An 11,417-nucleotide genomic window follows, 5' to 3' on the forward strand; every position below is an offset into this window, starting at 1 on the left:
GATTTGCATTGAAAGGACACAAAGAAGGAGCAAGTCATGGCACATTGCCAAATAAAAGAGTAATGTTCTGGTGAATTTAGACTAAATAATTTACTGCTATATAAAAGTGGAAAAGTGGAAGGTGAACCCTTTGACCAATAAATCTCTTCTGCATGTGAAACCCTTATCTTGTCCCCTCCAATATATTCCACACTAGGAAGCCATCATCATTGGCTCTGGTTTGTTATTTGTAAACCTTGATCTTCTGCACTCGGTGTCCTAAATATGGATAATTAGCATCAGTTTATCACGCCTCTGCATATTTTCTCTTCTCTCCAAACATGCATGCTTCTATTGGCTGCCATTCTGTCACAGAAGATTATGGAGACAGATTGCAGAGAATGAATGTGCTAAACGAGATTAGGAAGGAATAGAAATAGCAACTTGGCCAATAAATTCCTCGTGAGAGCCTTATCATACAATTACACGTTGACTTGTTTCACACTCTCCCAGCCTCTTAATCCAACGCCCCCACCAAGAATAAAATTTCACTAATTTCTGAATTACTGCATAGCCTCATGACTTGTCACCGAGAATGGCTGGAAGAAGCAACACGGTCGAAAATAGCACATCAAACTTCCAAAAGGAAAAGAAACGTTCAAGGCAGAAATGGCTGGAGGTTTAAACCATTTGTGGGCATGTTTAGAAGTGCTGGAGCCTCCACCGTTTCACGTGGCAAGACTTCACCACGAAACACTGGCGCGTTTGCTTTTACCTCCAAACTTTTGTTTTAAAAAAGACACCGAATTGATGCTGCTAAATTGTTTAAAGTTCACGTTTGCTGCACTGAAATATTACTGCTAAACACCGTACAGACGTGCCAGACAGCTATTGCAAAACTATTTACTTTTCTTACTAGTTTCTTGAACGTCCCTGAAATTAATGTAGTCAATTAGGAATAGGTTAAGGGTCTGGTAACACTGCTGGGACAATACGCCTGTGCAGTTACAAGAAGTAGGTGTTCATTTAGATCTTTGGGAATAATTACAACCAGTGAAATTGATGAGATATTTTCAGTGTGGATATTAGAAACCATGACTTATATTATTTAATATTAAAAATCAAATCAGCCTACCTATGTAGGTAGGGACAGTGAGAAAAAATCTCAATTGTTTAAGAGACTAAAGAAGTATTACTCACTCCAGCCTAGACATGTCTACGTCTTGCATAGTGATGCTACTGTTTGTGGTACTGTTGTTTTAGTTATTTTGGATAAACGGAGGGAGAGAACAAAAAAAAACCCCACAGAAGTCCCACAGAGAAGCCCCCAACTCAATGGAACTAAACTAAATACTATTAGCTTGTGTCCTACATGTTGTTTAACTGTTTTAGCAGAGTTAAGATTTTGGCAACTTTCTGTTATTGTAAAATGACTGCTTGAAGGAGACCTTAGCTGTATGAATGGAGTTGTTTTTTAAAATAAAAGTGAGTCCATAGCTGCCTTTCAAAGCATGAGTTAAACTATGAAAAAGTAGTGCCAACTGCTTTCAAGTTGACTGGCACCATTTTTGCTGCACGCTATCCCTATGTCAGGAGATGCTGAATACGTTTAATGCAGCAAGAAGTTATATTTTAATTACAAGTGTAGAGTGGATTCAATTAATAATGAAGAAAAGAAAATACGGCTGACTGGGAACTTTTCTTAAAACATCTAATCCCAGTGAAAAAGAATAAAATACTCTAGACAATATATTGTATCATAAAACTCTACTGAAAATAAATGATACTGGAATGAAAGATGCCACCTTTGGAATTTTGGGTAACATGGCACCCTGAACTGCAAAACAGAGCGTACATACCTGTTGGTCAGACCCCTTACATCAGTGGGGGGCTGAAGGGAGGTACCATCTTACCCTCGGGGATACTATCTGTAGATACTTTTCTATCAGGAAACAATACATTAAATCATTTAAAAACCTATCCTGCAAATATATATCTAGAACCAGGACAATGGGCATGTATAGAAACTCCACTCGCAACGTCCCTGGGCCCCTAACACGTGGAATCAAAGAGGGGTTATTTTTGGATGAGTCTTACACATTTTATAGCTTTTTAGTGGTTTGTTTGTAATTCAAACCTGCCTTTCCCACTGATCCTTGCCCATGCTTCCTTTCCCACATTGCAGCATGTCCACGTGCATAATTGTCCATAGCTGAGGGTCACCTTCCTCCATAGCCTTAAAACCATAATGTTGCTGAAAATATTGAGACGATAAGCCTGACCTGGGGTGATACTCAGTGCGGAAGCCGCGATACCTGTGTGTTACAATAGCAAACTTTGCACTCTGCAATCACATGACGTGATATTAACACACACTCCCCCGCCCCACACACACACACACACACACAAACTTTTTTTTTTTTTTTTTTTTGTATATCCCCTGAATTGGTTAGTTACATCAGGGAGAGGCGTTTGCCATTAATCTGGGAACAAACTGCTAACCTCGGTGACTGGTATTTTAGCTTTTCTTTTCTCACTTTTCTTAGTGTGGGGAAAGCAGTAAAGCTTGTGTGGACTGATTGTGAGGGGCTCCGCTGGAATTTGGCAGCCCAAAGGCTTGGAGAGCAGCCCCATGCTGACTCCTATTCAGCGGGCCAGTTTTCCGCGAGCTTTGGAAGTTTCACTCAGCCGTGCACTCAATGGCTTCACAAAGCTGATTACAAGCTTCAGCGCATTCCTGAAGGAGCCAAAAGCGACGCAGGTGCAAACGAGCTGAGGGAGCCCCTTATCCCGGTGACAGAATGGGACAAGCTGGGAAAGGCTTGGACCACACAAATCCAAGGCTCACCAGGCAGCGGCAAGCCTGCCTTGGGAACCGGGGGTCATTATCCGCTCCATTCAGCGGGGACCCAGAGGCAGCCGCACGTACCAGCACTGGGGACAGCTCCCCGGCCCCTGTGTCCCAGGAGACAGCAGCGGCTCTTCACCGGACACCTCCTCCCAGTTTATGCCAGCCGCCCTCCCTTTAAACTAGCGCATAGCTGCTACCTTGGGTCTATTCCCCAGCCTCCTTCCGTCTCCCAATTGTAACTCAGCGTACAATAGCTTTTAGCCCCACAGTACGAAATACCTATGCTTTGTTTGTCTTTAACCCCACACACATGAAATCTCCCTCCTCCTCCTTCCTGATATAAAATATTGCTCTAGGATCTAGCTTGAAATCCAGCATGGAAAATGAGCGGATCCTAAATGCCAGGCTCTCGATTGAAGTTCCTGAACACTACATTTTAAAGTGTATCTTTTAATGGGGCATTTCAGGGAGAAATAAGCAGATCCTGCCTCGGTCTCTAGGTAAATCCAATTCCCATATAACCTTACTGCAACTGTCAATATCTAGTCATTGTTTTCCTACACAATGAAAGCAGCCCCCCAGTCCCTGTCCTGCCTCCTTCCCGAACGAGTGTGGGGGTGGGAAGGAGTCGAGGAGGGGTCTCTTTCTTGGCTGAAATGGGCGTTGTTGGATTTTATTTGGGGTTACTGGGCGACTCTCCCTCTCCCCCGTTTCTGACTTCCCTTGCTTTTCCCTCAGCCAGGCGAAGAAGCCGCAGTCTACTTTGCGGTGAAATTAATTACGGCCCTTCCCCGCTATCAATTACTGAGAAATCAGCCTTTCCTGCAGAGAGGAGGAATAATCAAAGAGCTTTGAGTCTGGGGAACCTCGGACTTGAGCGTGCACAATGCAGCAAGGGAATTGCAGGACTGCTGGTCAATAGTTTCATATGCAAATAGGACCAGCCTCCACGTTACTAGGATGATTTTATTTTTTTTAAGGACTGTATTATTGCGTTGATTTTTAACAAACCACCCTCCACATGCCCTCCCTTTTCTTACAGCGAGGGGGTCCTTGCTGCTACCTCTTCCTTGGGGCGCATTTCCTCCTGGTTTAGCTGCTGTCCCACCTCCATGTTAATTTCGCCCCAGAGAAATGAAGGCAGACTGGCTGGTCGCTAATATTAAAGCGATCTCCCAGTCCCTGGGCGCTCCCGCTCTCGCCCTTGCCGTGGCCATGCCCCTGCACGATCGTGATGTGCGGCTGGCATGGCAGAGGCATGAAATCCCCCCCCCCCCAGCACCAGCCCATGTCCTCCCCCTCCCGCTGAAACCCCCAAGTTCTCGTTGTCTTTCCGGTCTGCAGAATGTTGAGGAGGCAAGGCAGCGGTGCATTTGCTTGTGTGGAGCGCACCGCCTGCAAGCGGTTGCCTTGGCAGAAAGGTGCAGCTTTCCGATGTTCTTTTGTCTGATAACTAATTCAAGTTAATGCGATCTTTATGTAAAGCTAACAGCGGATAATTGTCTATTTTCTCGCCAACAATCTCCATCACAATCACTTATCTGGAAACCTGCGGTTGTATTAATCGCTATATTCCCCGAGATAAGCGTCTCTCGAATTATCAGTAAACACTAGAGGGAAATTAAACAAACTCCAGAGCCACTTAAGTTTCCTCTGCAGCTTTAACCCCATCCATTGGGGGCGGGGGGGGGGAGGACAGAAAATCTGGGACCTAAATACAGAGCTAGGTCGCAGTAGGGGAGAGATAGGGAGGGGGTACAGGGGAGATGGGCCTGATTTTGTTTGTTTGTTTTATGTGACTTTTGTGTTTGAGAAATACAGCAGCAACCTCTGTTCGGTGTCTGGGGCTCTGCCTTTTGTAGCGTGTGGGACTTCACAGGCAATTCTTGTAAATCACGTAATTAAGTGTATTAGAAGCTTCAGGGGCAACAAGAAGCCAGGAGATAATGCACTGAGAGATTAACAACAGTTGTATGGCTTTAGTTGGGTTATACCAGGGAGAAAGGAGTTCCTCCTTCTGAAAATCTCCATATTAGCAAATTTTTGGCAATATTTATACGAGAGATTTATTTAAACCTCAGGAGAAAAAGAGCGAGAGAGTGAAACTTCGGTGGGAATATGTTTTACTGCTTAGATCCCATCAGTTCTGTTAGGTGTAAAGAAATTATAGTAAATTGTTCTGGAAACCCCTCAAGGGAAAACATACTCGTATGGCAAAGATTTTGTCTTTTTGAGATGAAGTCAAAACAGCAGTGTCGAATGAAATTTATTTTAGGGGTAGGGGAGGGAGAGTGTGGGGGTGGGGGGCGGGGGGGGGTGTTGGCGTGCTGCAACAAAAAGCCAGCCCCTGACATTTCATTCGGAAGCCTGGGACAGTACAGAGTTTTCAACTCGTGGGGAGGGGAATGCGGTTTAATCCATCCTCTCCTCACTCATGACCCTCGCAGATAACCGGTTTCTGTCTGCCAACTCAGAACACAGCCCCTTCCTTTTCCTGGAAAATAGCGGATTTCAGAGTGAAGCTGTGCGCTGCTTATTAATAATCACCATCACACTTAGTATCTATACAGGGGCTTTGCATGTTCATAGCGCTTTAAAAACACTAATTAATTAATCTTGCCGTTTGGTTATAGAACAGGCAACAAAGAACTGTAAAGCATGACTTTGTCCTGTGGTTAATTTTTTTAAAATAAACTTTTACATATAAAAGCCTTTAATTAAGCAGCTCTCTTTTTGGCCGCGGGGGCGGGGGGGAGGAGGATGGAGGGGGAATAGATACTTCTGTGATATTTTTATATGTAAAGGCATAATGTTTCCATTAAACAACTGATTAGGTCTTTCTAAATACTAAAACTGCTTGAACTCTGCGGTTGTTTGTTCCTCTTGAGCTGCAGGTTCCCAGGGTAGCTTTTTCTTATGGCATTTGAGAGTCATCCCACTTCATCTCTCACCTGAATCTTGTCATCTCTGCCATCTTGAAGTGATCTGTGAACAATGCAGGTCCCTTGGACAGCCCAAGCTGGTCAATCAGGCAGAACAGACTATGCAAATGGAATGGAAAGGCGAAGCGATGGAGAACACTGGCTCCCATTGTCTTGAGAATTTCAAAGCGAAGCCCAGCTGCAGCAGCGTTGCTGTCTCGGACCTTGGTTGCTACTCTAATGTCATCATTGCAAAACATCAGATTTTGAAAACTATACACTCTGAATGCACGAGCAGCCCTCTGCAGAGATTTCGCTTTTCCATAACACGTTTGTCAGGCACAAAAACCTAAGGTTGCCTAGGGAAGAGGCAGGGGGAGGAGATTCGAGCACCATTATTTGATTAGATTTATAGTTTCCTCTTATTATTCAATCATATACTGTTAGATAACTGTTATGGATCTGATGCTAAATGTTCTCCCCCTTAGTTTTCTTGCAACGTGCCTCAATTTCCTGTTGCCTCTAGAGTCAAATCAGTTTGTCGGTTATCTTCAACTTAGTTTATATTGTGTTTTAGCAGTTTTTGAGGGGACCTAACTAGCTTGCTCCAGTCTTGTAAACTGCCAGTGAAACATTTCTTAAATCTTTGTTTGCAGTTCTTAAAATATGTAGAGCGTTGCAGGGTAAAATAGTTAGACTATGTCTCTGCAAGTAATTAATACAGAAACGTAGTTATGTTTTAATGAAGGCTCTGACATTTTTGAGCAACCAGTTTTTAATGATCTTAAATAGCTGTCCCTATTAAATATACATTAAAGCCCTGCTTAAGATCTTCAGTTTCCAGTGTGAGGACCACAGTTTAATTCCTTAGATGCTACATAAAAATAAAACTTCATCTTAGTAGAATTTAACGCTGTTGAATTGTTACTGTGTATTTTTTCAAGGACGAGATCTCTGAACATGTTTCACTTACAATTTCTTTTCCTTTTCTTTTGCCTTTAGATGACTTTTGTGATCACCATGTGGTTAGCTGAGGAAACGCCTCTCTCAAACGCCTTCATGTCAGGAGACTGCACCTAGGAGCATAGTCTATGTAGCCAATGTTTCCCCTCCCCCCGCTTTCTCAGTTATCTTTCAGGAACTAATGCACATATAGATTGATTATATTACATTATTAAATGGTGGAATGTTCACACATTTTAATCCAGACTTTAATTTAGAACAAAGCATGTTTAGTATTCACGTGCGAACAGGGGAAAAAAGTGTCATCTTGATAAAACAACTAATCTTCAGTGAAATCTAATCGTATTTTTTGCAGTAGCATATACATTTCAACTGACCTTTTCTGTTCTATAGGTTAACTCTTTTACTGTAAAGGATGTGATCTTTTCATGAACAATACGAGTTCAAGGAAAGGGTTCAGACAGGTCTTAATACTGAAGTTATCTAGGATTAAGGAATTCCTATTAAAATCATTTCGTCATTTTCAGAATAAAGTGACTGAGGCTCTAAGAAAAAATGGATGGGATTACCGTAAAGAAACGAGAAAAAAAAAACCCAAAAGCAAATGAGATCATTACATTATAACAGTTGTGGCATTTGATCTTCTGGCTGCAAGCTTTTTTTCACTTAGGCGAAGAGAAACCCGTTTCCAATCCTTAGTACACAAAATACAAATTATGGTTTAAAAGGCAACCAGAGAAAAAGTCAACATAAAAGCCCCGTTTCATGCAAATAACCAAATGCGGAAAGGGAGCACACAGCCCTCCACTCTTCCAGCCCATGCCATGTCACTGGTCATGTTTAAATGGAAATTGTGTATGTTGGAAATTCTGCACCGTTTCTCTCAAACAGATTCCGGGCGAACATCTCCCCAACCCCTTTTCTCCACAGTAAAGCTGACCACTGAAAACATAAGATGTGCAATCTCCGCATCCAGTTTACTTCCTGAAGATGCCCTGGGTATACCTCAGCTCTGGTTGGCCTTAGCTAACCCGAAATGCAGACAGCCACAGAGCGCCAATGCTGTTCACCGGGGAGGTCAGAGTCTGGGTTCCAGCGCCCGCAGGGATACCTTCACCGCTGTTTTTAGCCCCACACCTCAAGCCAGAGGCAGCTGACTGGGGTGTTTAATTGCTGTGTAGAAAGTCCAGCCGCAGGGTTTGTTTTGAGGTGTAGACATACTCATTAGCCAACAGATAAAGCAACGTTTGCATGGGACCATCACAGGTGCATGGGCCAAATTCTCTGCTGGCATAAACCAGCGCATCTCTAACTGGAGCTCCGCCATTTGACCCTAGCAGGGAATTTGGCCTCCTAGCTAACAAGTACGTCGGGCAGAGGGTAATTAGGTTGCAGCTAGTAAAGAGGTCCAGTTGTCCCTCCACTCACATGTTGTCTCTTATCTTGCTGGTCAAGACCCTTCCCCAGGAAGGAAACTCCACTGAAAGGCCCTGCCCAGGAACCTGGCCAGTCACTATAGTCTTTAGTATCCTTTTTTTTAAAACTGGGCCTCGGCCGGCCACCTTTGGTCATGTGCTCCTTTCTGTTTACACCGGAACCCCGAAGCAGATCGGGAGCCCCAGCGCCAGGAGGAAGCATAAAGGTGCCGAAAACTTCCGCCTCCCCCTGCTGAGCGGGTTCCCCTTCCAGAGAGCAGCCGTGCGCTCCCTGGGAGCGAGCCCCGAGGCGTGGCCATGGCGAGCCTGGATCTGTGTCTTCCCGGGGCTGCGGGGAGGGGGCTGGAGAAGGAGCGATGCTGGGTCGGGAGCGAACTTAGTCGAACCGGGAGCTTGACAGCTGCGGAGCTGGGTAACAGTCTCCCTTGTCTCATGCACCAATCTTCCCCATCAACTCCCTCCCCAAAGCACACTTTCTCCCCAAGCCTAAAGCCTTTCGGAAAGGAGCGTTGTTGTCACATCCCTGAGCCACCTCCCGCCTGCCCCGGCGCCAGGTGCAGCGCGCTGAACTGGTTTGATCGGGTCCACATTGGCTTGTGCCCTCTTTGTATGCTTGTACAATCTGGAGCGTGCTGCCTTTGCCTCCCGCCTATCATACCACTCAGTGTGACCAGATGCCACGATTTTATAGGGACAGTCCCGATATTTGGGGCGTTGTCTTATATGGGTGCCTATTACCCCCCACCCCCTGTCCCGATTTTTCACCCTTGCGATCCGGTCACCACTCCATGATGTGACTTTGGCACGGGTGGCTACTGAGTTTCCCAGAGCTCATCCCGTACACCACCGGGGTGGTGGTCACATTGATAGGACGTCCCAAACAAACTTTAGCGAAACCGGTATCCTTTCTCCCCCCGCCGACCATCGTCACCCAGAGAGTCTTCTTCAGCTGTTTGCTCTGCATCTGCTCCCAAGCCAATATTTAAAACACACCCGCTGGACTCTCGCAGAACGCAACTTCGTCTGCGCTCACAACTTTCCACTTCCGCCCCTTCTCCCCAGCCGCAGCACCCCTGGTACATTCAGCCACAGTTATCTCTGCTCCTGCACTGACTGTATTTTTCATGGTTATTATCATCCGAGGCTGTGTAGTGCCATCTGGCACGCGCGCACTTGGGGGACGAAAATCATATAGTCAATGAATGGAGCATACAGGGGTATGCTTTTTCTTCCTTCCTATGGAGCGGTGTCTGTTTAAAATTATGCAGAGGAGATAAGTGAACAATTCACCCTCGTGACAAACGATCAGAAACACCAATCATGACATTAACAACCACTGTGGAGAAGCGACGCCAAGAATGGACAAGAAAGTGCTTTCCTCTAAACATTGCCTTGTATTTGCTTCCTTGTATGTTTCCTTTCACCTTATGTCCTCATAAGGAACAAAATTTCTTCAAGATGTTATGCTAGCTCTGTTCCCTCTGGATCTTTATTGATCTTTCAGCTAGCCTATTTAATTATGAGGCATATATCTGAAGTAAGTGGCACATATGAAACATCACTCCTCGTATACACCAGTTCGTCACATTATGGATCAGGTTGCAGTCCTTGAGACCTTTCTCAGTCTTACTGCTATTGTACAGTGAGCGCAATACAAATGTTTCTACTAGGCGCAGTGCAAGCTAGAAGCCAAAGCATAGCCGCCTTATTTCAAAGCTAGTTTTATAACAGAGAGATATATAATCAAAGCGTCTTTCTTTCATGAGAATGCAAATAGTGTAACATTATCGGAGATGCCTTGTGGAGAAAACCACACAATGTATTGTATTACTTGATTCATTTTCTTTCAATTTTTACTTTAATTCTGCCTAATTACTGTATTGTGATCTAAGTCAGCAATCTTAAATTAACTATCAAGGAAACTTTTGAAGAACCCCTACAAGTGCTAGATAATGATGAAATTTAAATTACTACAAGTTATTGTGTAATGTCTACACAGTGGAAAAGCGAACCTGATATTTTCATTTCACTCGCTCACGTCTCATTAGGTTTTTCTTGCTTCATTTTCCAGCAGACAATTCTCTGTCTTTTCGACGATATTACAAATAGAGAAAACATCTGGGGGCATTTTGTTTTCTGCATTGGAGGAAGACGGTGCCAAAAGGAGAATGAAAATATCTTCCATCCCAGCCAGGATTCTGAACTAGGCAGACTTCTTCAGATGGGCAGCTGAATGATACATACATGCCCATGTGTATGCACACATATACTGTGATAACGCTCTCTTCTTATCCTGTTGAAACAGACTAGTGGATTTCAGGACAACTCATAACATCTCTGCACCTGGACTTGGGTCTGATCTCAGACATTTTAACTTCAGGATACTCCTGGTTTAGGACCTAATCCAATGCCCATTGAAGTCAATAGAAATATTACTTCCATGGGCTTTGGATCAGGTCTTTACTCCAGCGTCATTTAGATCAGAATCCCATCTCTTCTTCGCTATATATTTATTCTCCCATGAACTCTGATTAGTTATGGAACAAATTAGAAATGCTCAATTAGGGGGGAAAAAGGTCGAGTTTAATTTATTTATAGCAAATAACGCTGGAAATGTTTAATATAATCAGGGGTTGATTGCAACCATAAAAACTGTAATTTGCTATATGTTTCTGATTACCTCCGGTTCTTTTAGGGTGCAGTGGGTTTTATTTGTATGCTCGTTGCTTTACTTTTTGGCTACATTTTTTGGCTACATTGCGGGTTCTATGTAACTAACGAGTGAAAGAAGAATCTATTGTAAAATACAATGTATGACAAATTCATTGCAACAAGTCAAATAATTTAAATAATGGTCTTTCAATAAATGCCAAGAGCTCAATCCCACACCTCCCTTGATCGAGGCTGCTACGTAACTGGTAAGAAAACGATCGAGGGAGACTTTTTATGCAGTAATCTATGGTGCCTGTTACAGTTGTTAAGCACTTTATTAGAAATTCAGCAAGTCTTACCAAAGGGGATCATAAACATCCGCAATTAAAAACTCATATCTCTCTCGTCTTTGTACGGTGACGTGTATAGAAAAATATGTTTATTTTTTTGTGTGTGATGACTCATTAGCTCTAATTAAACTTTACTTTAAATGTGGAAGCTAAACTGAAAAGCAAAAGAAACGTAGCTGTTTACTGTCAGATGTTGCTGTTCTACTTTGGAACCAAGAGAACTGCTTCAAACACCACCGGTAAAAGAGATCTAAAAGAGAAATAA

The sequence above is a fragment of the Caretta caretta genome, chromosome 1, assembly GCF_965140235.1.
Source record: "Caretta caretta isolate rCarCar2 chromosome 1, rCarCar1.hap1, whole genome shotgun sequence".
Taxonomy (NCBI): domain Eukaryota; kingdom Metazoa; phylum Chordata; order Testudines; family Cheloniidae; genus Caretta; species Caretta caretta.